Source organism: Sander lucioperca, chromosome 15, assembly GCF_008315115.2.
Source record: "Sander lucioperca isolate FBNREF2018 chromosome 15, SLUC_FBN_1.2, whole genome shotgun sequence".
NCBI lineage: Eukaryota > Metazoa > Chordata > Actinopteri > Perciformes > Percidae > Sander > Sander lucioperca.
Window position 1 is genome coordinate 29,825,886 of NC_050187.1, and position 22,096 is coordinate 29,847,981.

Below are 22,096 nucleotides of genomic sequence, written 5' to 3' on the forward strand. Positions count from 1 at the left end.
TTTAAATTCATTGATCATTAACATTATAAGCAGCAAACGTAGTGGTCAGAGCTATAGTGCACTGACAGTAACCCTGTGAATGCAAAAGTTCATGCAAGACAAAAAGAATATAAAGAGCTTAGGCGTGAAGTAAAGAGGATTTTCTTTTATCTGCCATTATTCAGATGCACCATTTAGATAGATAGATAGATAAATAGATGGAGAGAGAGACAGAGAGCGAGCTTTCAGAGACTTGGCTGGTGATGAATAACCCCATCTGCCTGTCATTACTACTAGAGCTGCTAATGCCACACACACACACACGCGCACACACACACACACACACACACACACACACACACACACACACACACACACACACACACACAGAGCCAGATCTGTCACAGATCCCCTCTAAACAGCCTCAGGGGATCCAGGGCAAGATAAAGTGAGGAGAGAGAGCCGAGATGCTAGGTGTGTCCAAGGCTGTAGATAAGTATAGAGAGGCTGCGCTAAGGAAACCAAAAGCAGGACAGAACACACCAGGAGGGTAAACACCTGTTCCCCCACTCACACATTTATTTGGCAAACCACCTATTTTTAGTGTGCCGTTATACTGAATCTCAAAGGCTCTTTTGTGCTTTTGATAGTCAGTTGTGACATTAGCTAGCTACAGAACAATTTCTGACACTGGCGATGCTATTAACAAGTTACCGGTAGCTTCTACGATCCCAGATGGCTTGTGTGGATCTACGGCCTTTTGAAATGAAGCCCTTCCAGCAATCGATTGAGATAAAGTGTCAGAGGTTGATTAGAAACATGACCAGACGTCAAACCAATCTAACAGAGGTTCAAAGCACATTCACAGTAATACGTGTTCAGACATTTTCAAGCTGTATAGTGGAATTGAGATTTGATTTATTTGTGTCAGTCTTGTTAATTTAGATCGGTTAGGATTGGACAGTGCGGACTTTTAGATGCTTTATTTATTTATTTATTTATTATTTTTTTATTTATTGATTCCCCTTGGTATCTATCTATCTATCTTTAGAAGTTCGGTTTTACAGGTGTTGTGACATCACATCACACTGGAAAATAAAGTGAAATAAATGTAAGTCGAAGGGGAGAGAATTATTTCACTACTCACACAATGTATTGGAGCAAGAAGAGGGAGATTTGATTCACTGGGTTGTTTCTTGAGGTGTGTTTTCAGTTATTATCGAGCTCTCCATCTTTTACCAATCCCACACAATTTCCTGGGAAGCCTGCCGATTGTTTTTTGAACTATTTGAGTGTTTGTAGCAACTTGCAGTAATTTAAATTCCTCAAGCTGTTCTTGCTTTTACACTGCGGTCTGAAAACCAGAGCTGAGGGCTGTTCTCTTCCAGTTTAATCAATCCAGCAAGTGGACAGTTTGTAGGCTCTGTAATAGCTGACAACTGGAGGTCATACCCAGCCAGACTTTTGTGTTGGTTTTGTGTAGTGTGTGAAAACAGATACACAGGGAAACCGAGCGAGACAAATAAACAGGTGGGATGGAAAAAAAAACAAAAAAAACACCTAGAGTCAATTTATCCACCTTACAAAACATAGTTTACCCTCTGTATTTATCTCGGCGACCTACTGACGTCAGACTGACATGGGAAGAAACCATTGCATCTCAGTAATGGTGAACTGCTTTTTCTTTTTTAGTCGCCGTGTTTTGGCCTTGTGATTATAGGTTTCTGGACCTCATATTGAACCGGTACTGTGTTTTACAACAGGTGTGACGCGTGTGTAAAAATATAGAAACAGTAAAAGGAAAGAGACATAGAGTGGCTTTCGTCAAGGACACTGTTTTGACAGACGTTCACTTCCCACTGCCACTCAAATCTCCAACTTTCTATCTGTGCCACCCATACACCCACATACACACACCTCTCTGCTTTCTCTAATCCCTTTGTGGTTGGGTGTACTGAAGCTGTTTGAAATGTTTTAGATGTGTAGAACAAGGCTACTTTGTCTGCCTCTGTCGTACTTTCCTGGCACACACAGACACTTCTACGCACACAAAGACAAAGATAAAGGGTGAGGCTTCATTACCTGTGAGCACAAGTGGGTATGATGACATCCAGGTGCAATGCCTAGCCATTAAAACTCCTACCTGTGTCTCCCCTGATCTCTGTCGCGACACACAATGCATGATTGAAACTCTCTTTTTGAAAAGTAAAGACTAAGCTTCGGTTAATACTGTATCCCCAAAGAGAAACAGCTACACCAAGAGGTGTCAATAATTAATTTATCTAGCACTGAAATGAATTGTCGATCATTCGATGAAGCTATTAGTTATTTGACAAGAAATCTCCAGGCCTCAGGTGCAGCTCTGCAATTATCTCACCACCTGTATAATTTAATGTATTGACACATCTGCTTTCTAGCGCTTAATGTCTATAGACGGTGAAATATATATGTTGTTGGATTTAGCATCTACCCTGCAGGATAGCAGGGGTTGTCCTTTTCTCTCTCTGTTTGGTAAAACAGAGACTAACAGGAACTAACAGTCCACATCCATTCAAATCAGCATCTCTGCGTATTGTGATACACCAGGAAGTGTGCTTTTCTGATGTGTCACAACATGCTAGGTAAACAAACACAGCATTAGAATGGGGAGAACAGACCATTCATGTTAAGACGCACATTCCTGTGCATCTTAATGCATCAGAAAGACATCAGGGAGGTTAAAGTTTAGGGGGAACAGGAACAAATAATAGAGATAAAAAAGACCATAAAAGGACCAACCATTTACATCACACTCAACTCATTTGTCAGCCCTTTATTGTGTGTGTGTGTGTGTGTGTGTGTGTGTGTGTGTGTGTGTGTGTGTGTGTGTGTGTTTCTAACAGTGTCTTCATATGCATGTGTGTGTGTGTGTTGTATTATTTAACCTCCTACTGTGTCTCCCTGTGGGTCCGGCACACACCCCATTACAATAAGTGTCCCTTTTACTGCAGTTGACTCTAGTGTTATGTAAATGCATGACGTTACAGGCCCTCTTTCTCACTCACAGAACACTTTACTACTTTACTACATTGTCTCTGACATCCACCCTCCACTAATATGTAATGGTTAGAAGTTATTTCCAGCCACTGTTTCCCTAACGATAGCCCTGCCACCTCCAGGACCACCCAGACTTCAGAAAGTTTTGCCCCTTTTAGTTAACATGTACACAAATAGTTTTAGTCACATTTGTTTATAAATGTTACTTAATGAGAACATAGACACTAAAACCATCCACATGTCTATGTGGACAGTGGATATATCTATATATCCACTATGCAACAGCTAGCTGAATGGTTAAGAACAGGACTTGTAGAGCATCCTGTGTTTCTTTAAGACCTAGACCCTGACTGTTAATACACATGGTTCTTTTTGAACTGCAGTGCACATCAGTGTGACCTTTCCACTGATAATACAATGGAAATGAGGGCCGTGCTATAGACGGGGTGTTTCTTAGTATTTGATCAACAGGCGAGTACATGAAATGGCAAGCTGAATGCAAAAGCCATACTGTGTATTAAGCCGCCAGAGCTACCAGAACACAAACATGACTGAGTGCATGCAATACAAATGGAAAAAAAAGCTCTTCTCAGTCACTGTGGAAATCATCAAGAATGTAATGGTTTTTGCAGACAAACTTACAATCTCCAATTTCTGCCTTTTTGTCTTTTTTGGAAATTGAAATCTTCCACAATGTTAAAATTTGTGTCTATAAAGATTTTGACAAAGCACTTTTTTGTCGCAATATTTTGTCACACAAAAAGTATTTTGAAAAGTTTTGATATGGTACAATCAGTCACTTGACAAAACACCTTCCTTCTTACCAACACTGCACAGTATCCTGAGTGTACGCATGGTTTAGTCAAGAGGTAAGATGGGGAGAAAGAGAAGGGGAGTGAAGCGGGAGAGTCGAAGGGTAAATGAGGGAAGAAAAGAAGTAAGAAAGGAGAAAAAAAACAAGTGAATATGTGAAATTTGAGAAACAGTGGTGAGGAATAAACCCAGACTTTGCAGCATGTCCAACCTATCAAGAATGCCAGAAATAGCTTGGTCCTTTAGCCAAAACCACACACAAGCATGCACACTGAGGAACTGGGGGCCACAGCCATGGAAAATTTGGAGTTTAAGAAGGCCAAAAATATGTCTGCAGAGAACGAAAGAAGTCGAAATGGTTTCCCCTCAAAGCAGGTAGTTTGAGAGTGTGTGAGCTTGCTGTCAGACTAGGTTTGTCTCAACAGAGCTATTCACAGCTGGGAAACTGGCATCACACACACATACAAAGATGTCCCCACTGCAGTGAACAACCAAGGCCTGCACCACTAGAGTTTCCATCCCTTGTTCTCCTTTTGCCTCATTTCTTCTTTCTATTCTTCGTCTTTCCCATCTCTTTTTTTGTGTACATTTCCTTCCTCATTTGTCTCCATTTTTGTTTCTCTCTCCTCTTCCTCTTCCCCTTACGTCTTATTTTTATATCCAGTGAACAGAAAGGCCTGGAAAATGCTGACTACTATTATACATGAAGCATTGACTAAAGCTGCAATACTCTTTTCCATTATTTGAAGTAGATATAATTTAAGTCTAATCTATCTTTGAGTTTCCCAGAGGTGGAACCAACCTTTCCAATCACAAATCCAGTCACTCATTTTACTCTTCGCTTATTCTTGTAGGCTTTAAGTGTGTCTCATCAAGAACTAATAAAGCATTTCAGGTCCCCCCCCCTGTCTTTTCCTACCTGTGCTCGCCCTAATATGCTCTTATCTTGCAGCTAAAAAGCTTTTCTACTTCACTGCTCTGCTCTCATTTCTGTCCTGCGGCTCTGACTCTTGCACTTCTTACTACTGCATGCTGCTAATGTTTGTAATCTAGGAATTTTACCATATTCTGCTATTGCTTTAATAGTGTCAGTTGCATGTGTTAAAGGTAAGCACACACACACACTTCGGACAAGAGATCATTTTCAGAGCATTCGGCAAGACGCATAGTCTGTGTGGTGGATAGAAAAGCTGTGATAGCCGATCCACCTCTCAGTGGGGTGTTTACAGTTCAAGACACCTGTGTTAATGGAAAAATAGGGAAACAGGTATAGAGGCTGTGCCTTTATTGGCAGATTGTGTGGTTGTGTGTTGAGGCGATGCCAGTGACCTGAATTATACAGCTCTGTCTGTCTGTCTTTCGTCTGTCTGTTTGTGTCTGTGCCTTCAGGCTTCCATCTTTTATTGTTCTGGACAGATAAAGAGATTGGGTCGCACAGAAAAGAGGGCTACAAAATCACTCGCCCGCCCACACATGCAGACACACACACACACGCGCGCGCGCACATACACGCGCACGCACGCACGCAGCACACACACAGAGGCACGAACAACCATGCACACACACAATCAGATGGTTCTTCGGATGAAAGGGTCATTGTGGTAGCACAGCCAAATCCTGGCAGCACTCGACAGCTAAAACGCACACATACACACACATGCACACACACAAGCAACACAAAATTCTTGTTGGACAAAACACTCCTTGTCTTAAAACCTGAGAGTCTGACCCGTCTAAACACACAAATCCCCCACACACACACACACACACACACACACACACACACACACACACATACACACACACACACACACACACACACACACATACACACACACTGCCTTGCACACACGCACAGGGACTCATAAAGGTGGATTACCCTCATTTACAAATGTATAGTTTTGTGACTGACCCATTAGCAAAACTAGAGGGAGCACAACCCAATGAATTATTCAGCACCTCCTTAAGGGTTAAAACAGGCAGAAAATACGCTAGTTAAGATCTCAAAGACCAGACAGAATACACTTTTAAAGAGGAAAAGAGGGACTAAAAAGTTGTCAGAAGTTTCAGAAGTATTAAATATTAAAGGTCACTTCTATTAATCAAAGTAAAAGTAATACATGTAATACAGCGGTATAAACAAGTGCACAGAGAAAGCTACAAAAAAGAACATTTTCCTCTCCAAAAGTTAGAACAGTGTTACTGACGAAACAGCATTAATTATTCAGAGCCTCCTTAAGAGTGATTTCAGGCGGAAAATACACTTGTTCAAAGAGTTTTTGGAGAAAAAAAAAAAATAATACTAAAGGGACAAAATACATTTCATAAGATTTAAATAACACAAAAAGCCCTTATTCTCAGAGGTAATGAAAAATAGAAGAAAAAAGAAGAAAACAATGAATAACCTTAAGCCTCATTGAGAATTGAAACACGTAACAATATGTTTCTATATGGTTAAAAAAAAAAAGTTTTTTATGATGAACATCTGCGAGTCCTGATGAGGACTATTTACATGTCAGAGAAAGAAAAAATATAGTCTATGTTCTGTCGCCTCCAAGCAGACACATGAATGAGTCGAAGAAACATCACATGCCTTCCATGAAGAGTGCAAATCAAAAAATCCTCCTGATGATTACATGACTCGCTGGCCTTGGGAGAGCGAGGTAAATCATAAATCAATCAAAAACAAATCCCTCCTCCGACTCCTTCCCCCCCTTGTCCTGCTCTCCCCTCACCCCTCCAGTCCATCTGTCCTTCTCCTCTTTCCATCCACCTCTTCCAATCTAGCTTCTCTCTTTAAAAAAATAAAAATAAAAATCTCCATCCCTCTCTTCCTCAAACCTTCGATCTTTCGTTCTGTATCCATCCAGGCGTATATAAGTGAGTGTGGCAGTCCTGGTTGGTGTGTCTTTGTGCATCACTGCTTTTGACTAACAAACCCCCACCCAATATCCTCCTTACACACACACAGACACACACACACACACACACACACACACACACACACACACACACACAGACACACACACACACACACACACACACACACACACACACATTCAAAAGACAGAAGAACTTTTTGAGAGTCATGCCAGATGTTCCAGGCTTCATATTAATACAACCACATCCTCCCCTCCTAATTTTCCTCCCCTCTCTCCTTTCTGCTATTTTGTCCCGTTTCCTCCTCTTCCTCACTTATTTGGCCTCCCATTCCTTTTTTCCCCCAACTTTTTATAGAAGCTCCTCTTCCTCTCACATCCTTTTATTCATGCGTTATTGCTTTTAAAATCTCATTATTTTTTCTCCCCTCATTTCTGTCTTCATTGTACTCTTTGTGTCACTTGCATCCTCCACTTTTCTTCCCCATCCTTAATTTGTTTGGATGTTTGTACACCAATTTCTCTCCCTTTCCTTTCCATTCTCTCTCCCCTTCCCTCTCCCTCTTCTCCTCAGTTCCTCTCCTCTTTTTCCCTTTCTCCCTCGTCTCTTTAATGTCTAAGCGATTCTATATTCTGTATTTCTACAGTCCATTCACTGTCAGCTCAATCAGCTCCAAACAGTAGCTTTTTGCCATTGAAGGCATATCCATTCTCAATTATTTCCTAATAGTCTGGATACGACAGATGTGCCAATGTTTTTTAAGATCGCCATCCTTCCTTTTCCACTTTACTCCATGTCTTCCCCTTCATACTATTATATAAATCCATCATTCATTCTCATTCTTTGAGTCTTTCTTAATTTAAATAGACTCAACACATTTTTCCTAAATCCTGTCTTTCTTTCTTTCTTGCTTGAATTCGATTGCGTGGTTCTTTATTAACCATCTGCATCCCTATTCCCCTTCTTTTTCTCATTTCCTCTCCTTTTTTGCCTCATTTCTTGCTTTATCCCCCTCCAAAATACCCCACATCCTTCTCCTCCCTCCCTGTCATTCTTTCCATTGATTCTCTTCTGGGGCCTCTCTCAGCTGTCAGGAGATGGGATCCTCTGATGTCCCCAACCATGATAAACAAATTCTGTCTCCCACAAAACTCTTTGGGATACGGAGCACACACCCACAAAGACTTAAATGGAAACCAGATGGGAGACAGAGAGCGATGATCAGGACAGAGAGAGGGGCTACGGATTTACACACCTATTCATTTTAACGTCTCTTGGGGTGGCAAGCTGCGGCTTCACTTTATTATGGCAAATGTCTTTTTTTATCTCTTTGGATCCCTTTCTTTCTCTATTTTTTGCCCCCCAAATTACTTTTTACCTATCTCACTTTCATACTAACCACCCTTTCTGCATTTTATCTTCCTGAATACATCATCTACATTTTTTTTGTAATATTTTCAATCATTTCCAGTATTTCATCACTGTGACTTCACAAGAAGCAACATCTTGCGTTGTCTCTCAGCATCTCTCCTTCATTTCTTTGCTGTATTGTATCAGTCCAAGCTTAAAACAGAAGTGGTTTTAAAATAGATATATTTTAGTTTTAGTTTAATTTTAGTCCAACCACCCCTCCAATCTCAAATGTCCATTTTGCATCCACCAGACATATTTCTCCATCCTTTTATCCCTCCATCCAGGCAAACGCACTCCTCAATCTACCCATGCTCCCAGTCCTCCCTCACTGCCACCCTCCTTCCATTCATCGAAGTATTGATCTAGCTGTCCATGATATGTCACGGTGATTGACAGCTACTAATTGGCTTAATCCCACCCCGGGGGCGTGTAGCTCTTCGGCTGATCTGGATACAGCTGTCCTATTGTCCAACAGCTGACACCATGACCCCCGGGAGCCGGCGAGGGAGGCAGACAGAAAGAAGAGATAGTGAGATGGAGAGAGAAAGACGCATTCATTTACAAGCCACACCTTTTTTATTTTTATTGGAATAACATGTTCTTGCCTCATTCTGATGGGTATATTTAAATAGAAAAGTATAATTTCATCAAGTTAAGTTGAAGGAAGCGCACAGTGTTTTGGGAGATGTTTTGTTCAGCTTATCTTTTCCAACACAACAATCATCAATCATCAAAGTGTTGTTAGCGCCCTATGCTAACACTTGAGTACACTTGTAGCATCAAACACTGGAGCAAATGATTTCCCAAAGACGCGTTCAATATTTTTGTTTCTACACTATACTAAATACATATATATGCTGTTGAGATGTAGTATGGAATTGAAAAACAGTCTGTGTGTATTCCTTAAACATGGAAGCCAACTGCTAAAACAATGGTGAGCGAGAAGAGTGCACAGAAAGGCAGACAAATGTCAGAGTCAGACAAACCTCTGTACCACCAGCAGCAGGTTTTCATCAAGCGGTTTGACAGACCGATCTGGCTCAAAGGTCAACGCTTCTTTCACTGCAATATATGTGCATCAACAACCGTGTGACCCGCCAAAGTGTCCTTGAGCGAGACAGTGAGTCACTTAGGTCGAGATGGGAAAGGGAGAAGGAGGGAGACAGTCGCCCAAGAGACGAAGCAAGCAGCCCTAAGCAGACCCAGATTAGCTTTGCTCTATTGAGGAGGCAAGGGGCAGAACACAAGGTTTTAGTGGATGCCACTAAGCCTTTAAAGACCTCCCTTCAGCCTGGGATGTTTACACCCCCCCATCCCATTTATCCAGTAACTGACACACACCGTTTACATTCACATTAGCCCATGGAGACCTTACTGGCCAAACATTCAGGCTCACAGTCAGGTCATGATCTGTGCACCTAGACGTCATTAGTGGTTTAATAGCTTCAAAGCCGTTTTTATTCATGATGATAAAGTGCAATGATGGGTTTGATCTCAAAGCAGTATGTGCATCATCAAACGCTTTATACCTTTGTAAATAAAAACCGCAGGATAGCTAATACGTTCATAAATATTTAATAGTTCTTCTCTCATGTCAGCTGTTCAATGTTGGACATCTAAACATGGAATAGAATATACAATAAAAACGGGAAAGATATAGAAAATTGCCTTGTTGTTGCAGTTGTACAAGGAGCAAGGATATGTCTTACAGTATGGTTGGATGTGCAATTGATTTGACCTTTGATCCTGTCACTGATGACAGGAACAAGTCACATAATAAATGCTTGAAGGGCTTCATTTCAACATGGTATTATGGATCTGTATGTGACAGTTGTACTTGCAGAATTTGGCTTGAAAATGTGAAATATAAACAATCTTAAGCAAATGTCTTGACAACCTTTGACTTTAACAGTGTAGCTTAATGAGTAACATCAGAAAAGTAGCCATTTTTCTTTTATATTGAAATGGTTAATAACTTGAGTTGACGAGGACAGGGGGGTGGGCATGGAGGTAAGAGGGAGGAATTGATCAGCAATGTTGCGGACCATTACAACTACCATGCATGTGTAATGACCCTAATTACCTCTCTAAATCGCCCTCTCCCACCCCTCACCCGCCAACCACTGACAAACACTCGACTCAGTGACAAACTGGAGGACACAAGGGTCATTGTGCCAAAACATCCTCCCCTGCAAAACGATACCCTCTGCTCTCCCCCTTCATTCTTATTTCCCTCCCCATTTTCTGTTCCCCCTTGTCCCGCTCCAAACCAATGCACGGACGCGCTGGGTACTTGATAATACCCCCCCCCCCCCTCCTTCCAGCCCCACATGGTGGTTGAAGCCAGATTGCCTCCCTTCTTCCTCCAGGTTGACACAGAGAGCCCTTTGTTGTCCTGAGCTGCAATCACATACCTCAATAAGCCTGCACTCTTGGTTCTTCTCTCTCTCTCTCTCTCTCTCTTCTCTCTAACCAAAGGCCCCCATGTGAATCACATATCTCAACAAAGGTTCCCGTAACTGATGCATGGTTAGACAACCATCTGGAAAAATGTTGCCATTGCCATGAAAAATGTTCATTGACCAAATGTTTGTGTTAGTGCCCAGAGTTAGCAGCAAAACATTTATTTGGATATAGGATCATAATAATTATGTTTTGTGTTCCAGACAAATGGCTTTTGAATTTATTTTTCATGAAATTGGGAGCTCCATTGTATCCTTGAGGATCCCAAAACCTCTTTGTGAAAACTTGCAATACCAAAAAAATGACATTATCACTACACCCTGGAGTTGAGAGTTAATATTTCTGAACTAAGAACTCAACACCTGCAACACCAGCAGCACTTCGCAGTAAAGTGTCATTGAGGAACTGAACCCTTTCCTCCCCATTCAGTATACATTGTGCAAGGATAAATAGAAAATGGAAATCCACACAAATGAGAGAAGTGTTTTCTCTTTCTCAGCTCCAAATGTTACAGGAAGATATTGTCTTTGATAGATTTCTTTTTTCATCTCGAGAGTGAGACCTGATGACATGCAGCTCTTACTGCTTTAATCTGCTCTTAAAGATTGGTGTGTTGCCTTGTTGAATAAAATATTAGCATGCTCTGTGAAGAAAACATCAGGACTATTTTCTCAAATATAAAAAGGTCAAAACAGCTGTCTAGACAAGCGGTGATGTATATACTACTGTATGCCTGCCCCCGTGAGCACGCACGCACGCACGCGCACACACACACACACACACACACACACACACACACACACACTGTCAAACTACTATTGACAGTGTATATATATAACTTTTTTGAGACTAGATCCCCTTCACAAACTCTTAATCCATACTGCATTCTTTACCACCAAATCTTAACTCAACTTAATGCTTTATCTCACAAAACTACAGAATTGTCTGCTCTTTGGAGGAAATCCCAGGTCTTTTTCTGGTTTTGGAGACACCTGGTCCTCATAAAGATTATAGAGCACAAGGCAAGATGCATGCTTAAATACACACACACACACACACACACACACACACACAGACACACACACAGAGCCCAGGGTGAACAAGCATATCTCACAGACACATGCACACGGACTGAAATTACTTTTATTTGTTGCTCTGGTGATGCTCATACTCAGGTGCATGGAAATGACACATACACAGACTACGGAAACACATGCAGGGGCACATTAGAGACACACACACACACACACACACACACACACACACACACACACACACTGTGACCTTGTTTGTTCAACCTTGCCACTAGAATGAGAGTGTTGATGGCTCTTGCCTTCATAACATCACAATAATAATAAAAAAAATTTGATGTCACTCTACATAAAGACTGAAAACAAATAGGATGTATGAAAAGGGCTCCAAGCAACTGCTACTTCACTGGATAAAAAATTTAACTTTTAAAATTTGACTCGTCGATCTGTATAGATTTCAAATGAATTGCAACAACAACCGCTGCTGTGTTATAGACCATTAAAAACATATCCATGTTGTGGAAAATGGCCGTGGATTTGGAAAGTATTGGTTAGAATTAGAAAAACGGCAACCTGTCAGATCAGTTGAGTGAAGTGTTATTTTCCAGAGTCAAACATTCACCCATAGTAACACCTGCTGAAATACTAAGTGATTGGCACCACATCTTTCACCTCTCACTCACATACTCATCAACATTTAAAGGGCAGAATCGGCTGTGTTTTTTGAAATCCTTCCCTTTGAATTGCAGGTGTTTATTATATGTAGATTTATAGCGGTGTGAAGAAAAGTGTCAGTATCAAGATCGGCCTTGTATCAGTCCTTCCACTTGTCCCTATATATAGCTAGGGACTTCTATAGCGATATAACAATTAGCCAGTCCTATGGGAAGCTATATCTGTTATTCACTGCCTCTCCTTTCACTGTAAAGGTCACTGCTGTCACAGCTGCAACTGAAACCTAAAGAGACGGTTGAAGCGGGAGATCAAGACCGACAGAGAATGAGAAATTGAGACTTTTTAGAAGATTTATAAAAGATAAAGAACAGAGAAGCAGATATACCAAAAAAACGGATGAAGAGCGAGAGAGAGCGAGAGAGAGAGAGAGAGAGCTATATAAGTCTCTGAGTCATGGTCAAGGATTAAGGCACAGAGTCGGCAAAGAGATATACTGAGTCAAGCCGTTCGCATGGAAAAAAAGTGAAATTAATACTGTTCAATGAAGAAGCAGCAGTCATATTCAATCATATTACACCATTATAAGTGTCACGGTCAATGATGCATAGGCTAGAGAGAGAGAGAGAGAGAGAAACGAAAAAGAGGGACAGAAAAAAGAGGAAAGATGCTAAAAGGGAGTGTGAGAGTGATGGCAGGGAGAGAGAAAGGACAGCAAAGGAATAAAGAAGGAGACAGAGGGAGGCGAATGGAGAGAAGTTATTATGGTAAAGAGGTCAGCCTTGTAGTAATGCTCTCTCGTGTAGAAAGAAAACATGCCTTTTGTGTATGAACTATGTGTGTTATCTCTATTTCTCTTTCTCTCCTTCTGTGTATGTGCACGAGTCGTCATCTGCCACTACACCGTCTAATCATAAAGTGTGCAGTCTTGTTTGTGTGTTTAGTGTAGGACTAACACAGTGGTTATATAATTTCAAGGCCTTGTGTGTGAAGGTACATAGAAGACTGAAACATTGTCTTTCAGAGCCCACCTTCACATCCACAGAGCTGAATCAACGAGGACTCCAGCAGTTTTTTTTTTTTGGAGAGTGGCTCATTAGTAAAACAAATTATGTGATGATAAAATACGAATGCATGGAGGAGTTTTGCCGTCTGTCTGATGCTTAATTTTAGCAAACATTATATTTAGTGATATCAGAACTTTGTCATGTTGTATATTTAATAATACAACTCAGTTGTATTTAATATATCTGTTGTAGTCAGGTTTATTTTGGGACACTTTTCAGGTGAGTAACTGTGTCCTGTCTAAAGCACAGCCGGGATAAATACAGAAGACGGGAGGGGGGGGGGGGCGCAAGAGGGGTGAGGCATACTAAAGAAGACAGGCGGAGGAAAGTGAGAAAGGAGGAAGGGAGGAGAGATAAGAAGAGAGGATAGGGGAGGAAGGAACGAAAGGAAAGAGGAGAGGACGAGACAGGAGAGGATGAGAACTACTCGATAAGTCCCAGTGTGATCAAAGCATTACTTTGACATCAAGAGCATGCCTTGCCAGCATGCTGAGTGGTTAATGCTAGAAATGCACATACACACTTTGAAACATTAAAATATACAGTATGTGACTAAGAAGACTCTTCTCATATCCATCCAAGTGATAATGATACACACCGTAAGATGGTCTGTGTTTCCAAAATCATTCTCCTCCTTATGGTTTGGTCTCGTAGCTGTCCAAACATGGACAAAAACATGAATTCTAATCGTATGATTCTCGTGACTTTCATTTGCTTTAAACACTGGTGAATCATGGGTAAAAATCCCAGTAGCTTACACCCACTCCAACCATACCACAATGCAAGCAAAAGAATGATTTTCTACATCTGTCAGACTGTCACAACAAGCTCTACACAACAGCAGAGAGGACAAACAAACCATTCTCTTACTTGAAAAATTGGTTGCCATGACTCTATTTTTGTGACATTCCTCAAAATAATACAACCATCAAAATGAATTTACCGGTAAATCGGTCCAAATGTTATTGCCATAACTCTCCTGTCTCCTTGGAAGGCACAGGAACACTAAACAGAAGAACAGAACACTAAAGGCTTTTCTTTGTAGGAAACACTGTTGGAAATGTTAGAGAATGCCTCTCTCACAATGGGAAGCTAAATGTGCTAAATAAATGATGTAGTTTGAAAAAATAGCACAGAGAGTAAACATGGAGATTAGGCCATTTATTTCCAGAGAGAACGTTTTTACAAATGGGCGCCAGAGCCCCCACCTCTCACCATGACATCGGACACCACACATCATAACAATTTGTCGTGCATTCTGCCCTGGAGCTCTATGTTAGGGACGCTCATTAGGCAGCTATTTCTGTCCTCTGTGCCCTCCTCTGTCATTCAATTCAATTTCTCACTTTCTTTAATTTCTCACTTTCTTGTTAGTCTAAACTGTGGCAAAACAAAGCAAAAATGTGCAGGGGAGGGATGTATGACAAATGTTCTTGGCCAGACGGAGGTCACAGTTGCATGTTTTTTTTTAGACCTGTGAGCCAACAGGACGCCATTTCTTTTTTATTTAAACTATCTATCGGTCTGTTTATCTGCCTGTCGCTTCATCCACCCCTACGATGCAGAGTCCTCTATCTAACCCTGCTCATAATCAGATAAGCTCTATGCAGCATTTGCTGTTTTGGCTGACCTGTGTGCGCGTGTGTGTGTGTGTGTGTGTGTGTGTGTGTGTGTGAGTGAGAGTGTGTGAGAGCACTACTCTGTGTGTCTGTGCACGCTGCAAAATAACGCTGCTAACATGGACAGAACACACACACTTCTGCAGTATAAATGCATGCATGTACAGTACACACACACATTGTAACTTGAGGCTATACCCGTCTGTCCATAGAGTTCACCTCTACAAATTTGTGACATCAGCAAAATTAACTCGCTACAATTAGCATAACCATGTTAATTATGGTAATCAACAACAACCGTGCGGTTATGTTTGTGTGTGTGGGTTAGTGTGTGTGTGTCGCAAGCTTAGGGGAGTGACGTGATAGAGAGAGAGATATAAGGGCGAAAGTGACGGAGAGAGAAAGAGAAATCAATTAAGAGGTAGATAACCAATAATTTGTTTAAGTCATTTGTCAAAGAACAATTTGAGAACATCACTTTGGGTTCTCGGAAGTTACACTGAGAATTTATTTTGCTATTTTCATGCATTTTACTAACACAAAGATGAATCCATATAGAAATGAACATTTGGTTGCAGAAAATGTGGATGAGGATGGGAGGAGAAAGAGTTATGAATGACTGCTTCATTGGTGGCTCCAAAGAGAAAATGAACACACACACACACACACACACACACACACACACACACACACACACACACACACAGAGTTAATTATCATCCTGAATAATGAGAAGCAAACGACTCATTAAATCTCTCCTTGACCCGCACGCAGAAACTAGCCTCTCTTTCCTTCTTCCTTTTCTTTCTCACTGACTCCACTGTACTTCATACACAATCTGTCAAACCAGGAGCCTTTCAGCTGTGAATTATTAATTGGCATTAAAACAAAATCCTCAAAAAAATCACTGACCCCAATCTACAGTAGTTTGCTTTTTTCCAAATGGCTGGAAAGAATGCAAAGAAAATCTCCTCAAATTCATACATGAGATGAACTTAGTTGCTGACCTTCATCACATATCCCTTCTCTTTTTCTCTTCTGCCTCACTGTTTTTCAGTGTCTCTCCCTGCTGAATACTGTCTACTAGAGCAAAAATATGCAGATAAAATTGGCAGTAAAAAAACAACAACCTTGCTTTTCTTCCTCTCGTGTGACCGGTGTCATGAGACCACAAACCACCTGACGGCACCTAACGACTGTCACAGAAAACAAATTACATTGGGTCACACACACACACACACACACACACACACACACACACACACACACACACACACACACACACACACACACGGGAAAAAAAAAATTGCACCATATACAACTACACCTGCAAACTCTCATTGACGTTACATTTGCTTTCACATGCATTTGTGGATGAGAAAGCTTACGTGCACACACTTATACAAACACGAGGCGCTCTGATCAATATCGCTCGCTATCTGGAGTAATCAATTCTCATTCTAATCCGATCAATATCCCCGTCAACGCAGCATTCTGATCATCAATAGTGAGATCGATGAAATCGCACGTTAATCCTGAATTACCATTGATCCGTTATCACAATTACACCACAGCCTCATCATCTGGCAGTACATCCACACGGCACTAACGTATGGGAGAAAAGGTCACGCTATCTGAAGAGCAAATATTCAGCCACTCCTGGAGAACAACCGACGAACACTAAAGGCCAAAGGGATTTCTGCTGCAGCTTCAGGCATTATGTTCTCAGGATAAAAGGCGATTAAAAAGCAAAGTTTTAAAAGTTGATTTTTAATTGACGCTGGAGTGTTCCTGTGCCGCCCGCCACATGCTTTTTGTTTAATTGCAGTGTGCGGTGTTCTTGTTGTTTTCTGGTATTATTTGTGGGGACATTTCCTGTCTCTGAGTCCTTATGTGCATCCAGCTTCTGCTTGCGCTACCTAAATGACTTCATTGTGACTTTCCGCATCAAATAATGAGAGCACGGGACATGTTCATGAGTTACGCTGTCACTGGTTTATTTCTGTGGCCAAAAATAAAAAGCATTTTCCAGTTTACTGACTTTAGCTTGATGTTTAATTTCATTTCATGGATTAAATTCCAGCATGCAGTAGGTTGAAGGCAGGGAAACACCCTCAAAAGATCAGAAACTTGAGTCAACACGTTGTCTAACATATTTGATTTCTGTTTAATGTTTAATAGCTTGAAACATACAATCAGAAAAATAGGATGTTTTCACAAACTTAGCGGACAAAAGAATGACTTCAAATGGGGGGCGAACTTTGGACTCAAAGACCGTTTTTAAGTGAATAATAACAATGGGATGACTACATCTATTTATTAAAACCTTGTTTGAACATGTGGGTAATTTAGCTTCTCCAGTTCACGCACTTTACCGTTCATGTCACTGGAATGTAGAACGCTGGCGGACTAACTGAAACCACATGAGCACAAGAAAAAGAAACATACAAACTCCATGCTTATAGGCCTAGGAAACTAAACCCAGGACATTATACTGCCAGGAAACTGTGTCAACAACAGTCAACCACCTGTGCTGGCTCAGTCCTCCTCAACTGCACCAATACGCAGGAAATCCCCCCCCCCCCCCCCACCCACCCACCTACCTTACCCCTCGTTAAATGCAAACAAATCAGCCACTGTCTTTTTTTTTCCCTCTTGAAGGCAAGTAAAGAGATGAGAGGTCAAAAACACTAATTACTGACTCCGTCATTTAATCTGGTTGAGGCCGGAGATTACAGTTATAATCCCATCGCACTGCCACAGGAAATTATTAAATCAGTGTAACATCTACCTGGTTTACCATGTTTACTTGAACAGAGGAGAAGAGGACAGGAAAGCAGAGATGAAGAGCTGAGGTAGAACTCAGTGCAGAAAGGGGTAAAAAGTCTATCGAACCCATAGACCTATAGGGACCAGGAGATAGCAAAGCAAAACCGTGTTGAAGCAAAAAAGAAAAAAACAACTCAATCCCCCCCCCCCCTCTCTCTCTCTCTCTCTCTCTCTTTCTCTCTCTCTCTCTCTCTGGGAGGTAATGTGAATCTTAAGGTAACAGAAGCCAGTCACGGTGGACATGCTTATCCAGACAGACTACTTTTGTGTGTGTGTGTGTGTGTGTGTTTGGGGTGATTGAATCCTGCATCCCTGGGGAGCCTAACTACCTCTCCATCTCTCTGACTGGCCCTCTCAGAGAAAGAGAGACAGGGTAAGGAAAGAAAAACAGAGAGAGAGAGAGATTTGGAAAGAATTAGAAAGAAAGAAAAAAAAGGAGAGAGCAGAGCAGTCGTTGCTGCAGCAAAGCCCAACAGCTCCCTCTGTCGTCACTTAGAAAAGGTCTCATTCATTCCCCTCTTTACCTTTTCTTTCTATCTTCTCTTTGAATTCTGTCTCCTCATTTTCCACATCTCCTTCTGTTTCTCTTCGCAGCCTTTTCTTTTCCCCCTCTTTCACAGTTTCAAAGTAATACGTTTACAATGCCGTGGTGTGTGAGAATGGAGCAGCTGGCCCCTAATTAAATATAAATATAACAATTACAGTGCAATAAATGAATCTCTCTATCTCGCTGCCTCCCTGGTAAGCTACGTCAGTAGTGTTTGCAGTCAGCTGCTTTTAAACTCATTCGGGTTGGCAAGGCTTTTCTTCTTTCTTCAAAATTCAGTCCTGCACATTTCAAGAATGTGGAAAAATCCACACAACTTTGGCCAAACAATCTTTAAAAGTGGCTCACAGCCAAAGTCAAAGTCAAACTTCAAGGTAAACACCAGGACATAAGCATATCATATGCAGGTGAGGGTCATGGTTTACATAAAACATCAATAGGTTTTGTCTGCAAAGTCAGTCATTCAATGTAAAGAACATTAAGATTTCAAATATTAAGCCTGTTTGCAAAAAGATGAAACGGATAAATGTCTGAAAAGGAGAAGAGAATGAGGAACACAACTTAAATCACTATTTAACCTGTATTTAGCTCAGAGTCTATACTAGTATGCACTTAATGTATACTCCCCACCAACACAATGTGATCTGTAACCTTGATTAGAGCGTGCAGCTTAACTCGAATACAACATTCACTGGCCTAGATGTGTCTTTTCAAACATAGCTGAAGGAACGCTCACGGATTTAATTATGTCTACAAAGTATAAGGAACACAGCCATGAGGCAGAATATATCCATTGCCAGGTCCTGAAACGGCTTATTTGAATCCAACAAACCTGACGACATTTCTGTGTCACTTTCTGTGCGATTTCTTGGCTGAACATCAGTGAAAAATATCTGATACCTCACCCACCCCGCTTTCATCTGTCATCCAAGCCAGGTTTCTGTATACCGCTCACCCTAAATAGCACAAAGATTCACTGGTACAAGGGGATTCTGTGTTTCTGTCCTGCTTTTAAAGTATACAATCACATTCCCAGACGGAAAACCTCGCTTTTGTGGGAAGTGAAAAGGGAGCTAGATGTTCGTACCTGAGATAGCTAAGTGAAGACATGCTGATTCTGGCTGCAGGTCTCGTTTCAGCTCAGACAGCGGTGGCTCTCTAAGAGGGAGATGAAATACAGTGCTGATAGAAGTCACGCTGTCCTCCAATTCTCCCCCGCCTCCTCCTCATATTCTGATAGGGAGTCGTGCTCTTTTTCGCCTCAGCTCTGCTCCTCCGATCGCCTGCCTGGTTGTCTCTCCTCTCGTCTCCTCTCTCCCCTCATTTCCTCTCCGGCTCCTCTTTCTTGCCTCTTGATCCTCACCTCTGTCCTCTATCCTAACTGAATCACTATGTGACTGAAATACTGGGGCTAGAAGAATTAATTAGAGAATTAAGCAAACATCCTAAAGCACAAATTGGGCCTATAGTGTGGTGTTATTTACAAAAAACCCTTTAGTGGAGCCACAGTGAGAAGGCTCTGATATTAAGCCTATAGTCGCAGAGTGAATATAAGAGGCAGCGATTCAACACTAGAAAAATTAGGGACATTCTTTTCATGTGATGTATCTTTTGAGTGGCCACCGAACCACAATTATATAGTCAACTCACAGAACCAAGAAAAAAGGGGAATTCTGTGTCTCTTCTCCACAATGTTGACTGGTCTGTAGGCTGATTAGCAAAATGCAGGTGGGTGGAAATGAACAGCGCTGTCTGACAAGTAACCACATAATAAGGAAATGTAGAGGAAGACCAACAACACTGTCGCAACACTGGAAACAAGGGGGGAGGCACAAGAAGCTTCTCGCCTGTGAGAATGTAACACAAGAAGTTACAATGGCTTTTTTCTGTTTAACAAACTGGAGCTAGGACCTCTGAAGGGTCGCTCTCTGTGCATATTTATCTTTTTTTGACTGCAGACTTTTTTGTCTTCCTTTTTAAAGGCACTGAAAAAAAAAAAAAAAAAAAAAAAAACAGCACTGCAAGCCAGCCAAGCCTGGCTGGTAAGAACCCTCTGTTGGATAAAATACAACAACAGCAAATTATTTTCTCAATGGCTCCCACAAGACTGAGCAGAGAGTCAGGGAGAGTGGGGTGTGGAGAGATGGGAGAAGGAGAGGAAGAGGAGTGGGAGAGAGACCGGGAAGAAGGAAAAAGAGAGGTGGTGCTGGAGGTGAGGGAGAGAGGGGAGATATTTCATAGAGCAACAGTGTGGGAGACAGAAGAAGAGAGAGACGGAGAGGGAGAGAGATTATTGCCTGCTTGGGAGCAGCAATGTTGAGCTGTGCCATGAATACCAAAGACTGTACAGCCCTACAGTCAACGCCTCTCTCTCTCTCTCTCTCTCTCTCTCTGCTCCCCCATTGAAAACCCAGCGGAATTGCAGCTGGCCAAATTATACACCGATATCTCACTTACTCTTCCTTGAAAACGACTCAGCAGCAGCTCAGTACTTCATGCATCCATAATTATTCTTATAAGACCGGCACACACACTCAACCAGCAAGGGCACGTTTTAAGTAGATTTCAGTAGATGTATGTGCAACAATTAAAGAATGATCTAATGTGGCCCTACAGGGACGATAAGCCAAACGCATGGACCTAATTGAGTGCAGAATATGCCTGCATGACCCTATGGGCAAGTGATCTGTATGCAGTTTTAATGCCGTTTCACCAGCGCTGGCGCACACGGAAAGGGCACGGACGCAGCTCTGGTTGAAGTATTCAAATGGACTGAATACTAAACCGTATGGAGTCTTTGGGGCTTCATATTTCAAGATCTTAAGTCTACAAAGCGATAATTAACAATTCAAAGAGAGGAAACCGACGCAGAAAGGACCTCAAATTGGCTTAAGTTGACCATTTAAACTATAAAAAATACTATTTAGGTAAAAACGCTTTTTGGGAGAAATAGACCTATGTGCCAAATAAATGCAAATGAAGTCCATCCCAAAAGTGACGACCGTTCGTCTCTTTTGATTTATTAAAGTGATTAAGTGAATTCTCTCATTTTATGAATGATGTGAGTTGACCGTGAAACATACACAAACACTGAGCCTGCGTTAACGGTGATCCAAAGAAAAGTTGTGCGTCGCCGTTACGCAGAAGCGCCGGGAGGCACCGAGACAGCGAAAGAGAGCCTACACCGAGATTATAGCCCCGATACGTGGCCAGACATACACGCATATACACACACTGTCGGACGCGCAGGCACACACACCAGACGAGCGCAAAAATGCAGACACACGCCAAAACACACGGCGCCGCAAACGTGAAAAAATACAGTCTGTGTTTTGTGAAAACCGCACAAATCCAACCGTCATCCAGTGGTCCCGAGGAAGAAAGTCCGCACTGTTATAGCCAGCAGCACAACAAATACATTCATATTTGGTTTCCACTGCTAATGCGCAACGGCTCTGTGGGGTCATCGTAGCTTATTGTTTACGTGCTCAAACATAATTTTTTATGTTTTACGTCTGACATCCTCTCACAGTGACCTTTTTATATATTTAATGCTTGTGTGACAACCCTGTGTTTGGATTAATCCAGAGTCGAATCCAGAATCTCCCCGGAAACCGAAAGATTTCACTTCGGTCGCTCTCGCCTGTTTTACGCTCATTAAAAGCCTCTGCAGAAAGACGCACGGACAGAGAGGGGAGAGAGAAGCAGACTGGGAGGGAAAAGAGATGAATGGGACTGTGTCGAGGT

The 22,096-nt window shown here is 41.7% G+C and overlaps 1 protein-coding gene across 1 annotated transcript in view; it reads right to left on the reverse strand.

The window, feature by feature from the left end:
• The window catches only part of cdh11 (cadherin 11, type 2, OB-cadherin (osteoblast)), an 89,333-nt gene that overhangs the window by 66,681 nt on the left and 556 nt on the right, over positions 1 to 22,096 (reverse strand). The gene's annotated exons all lie outside the window — the stretch shown is intronic.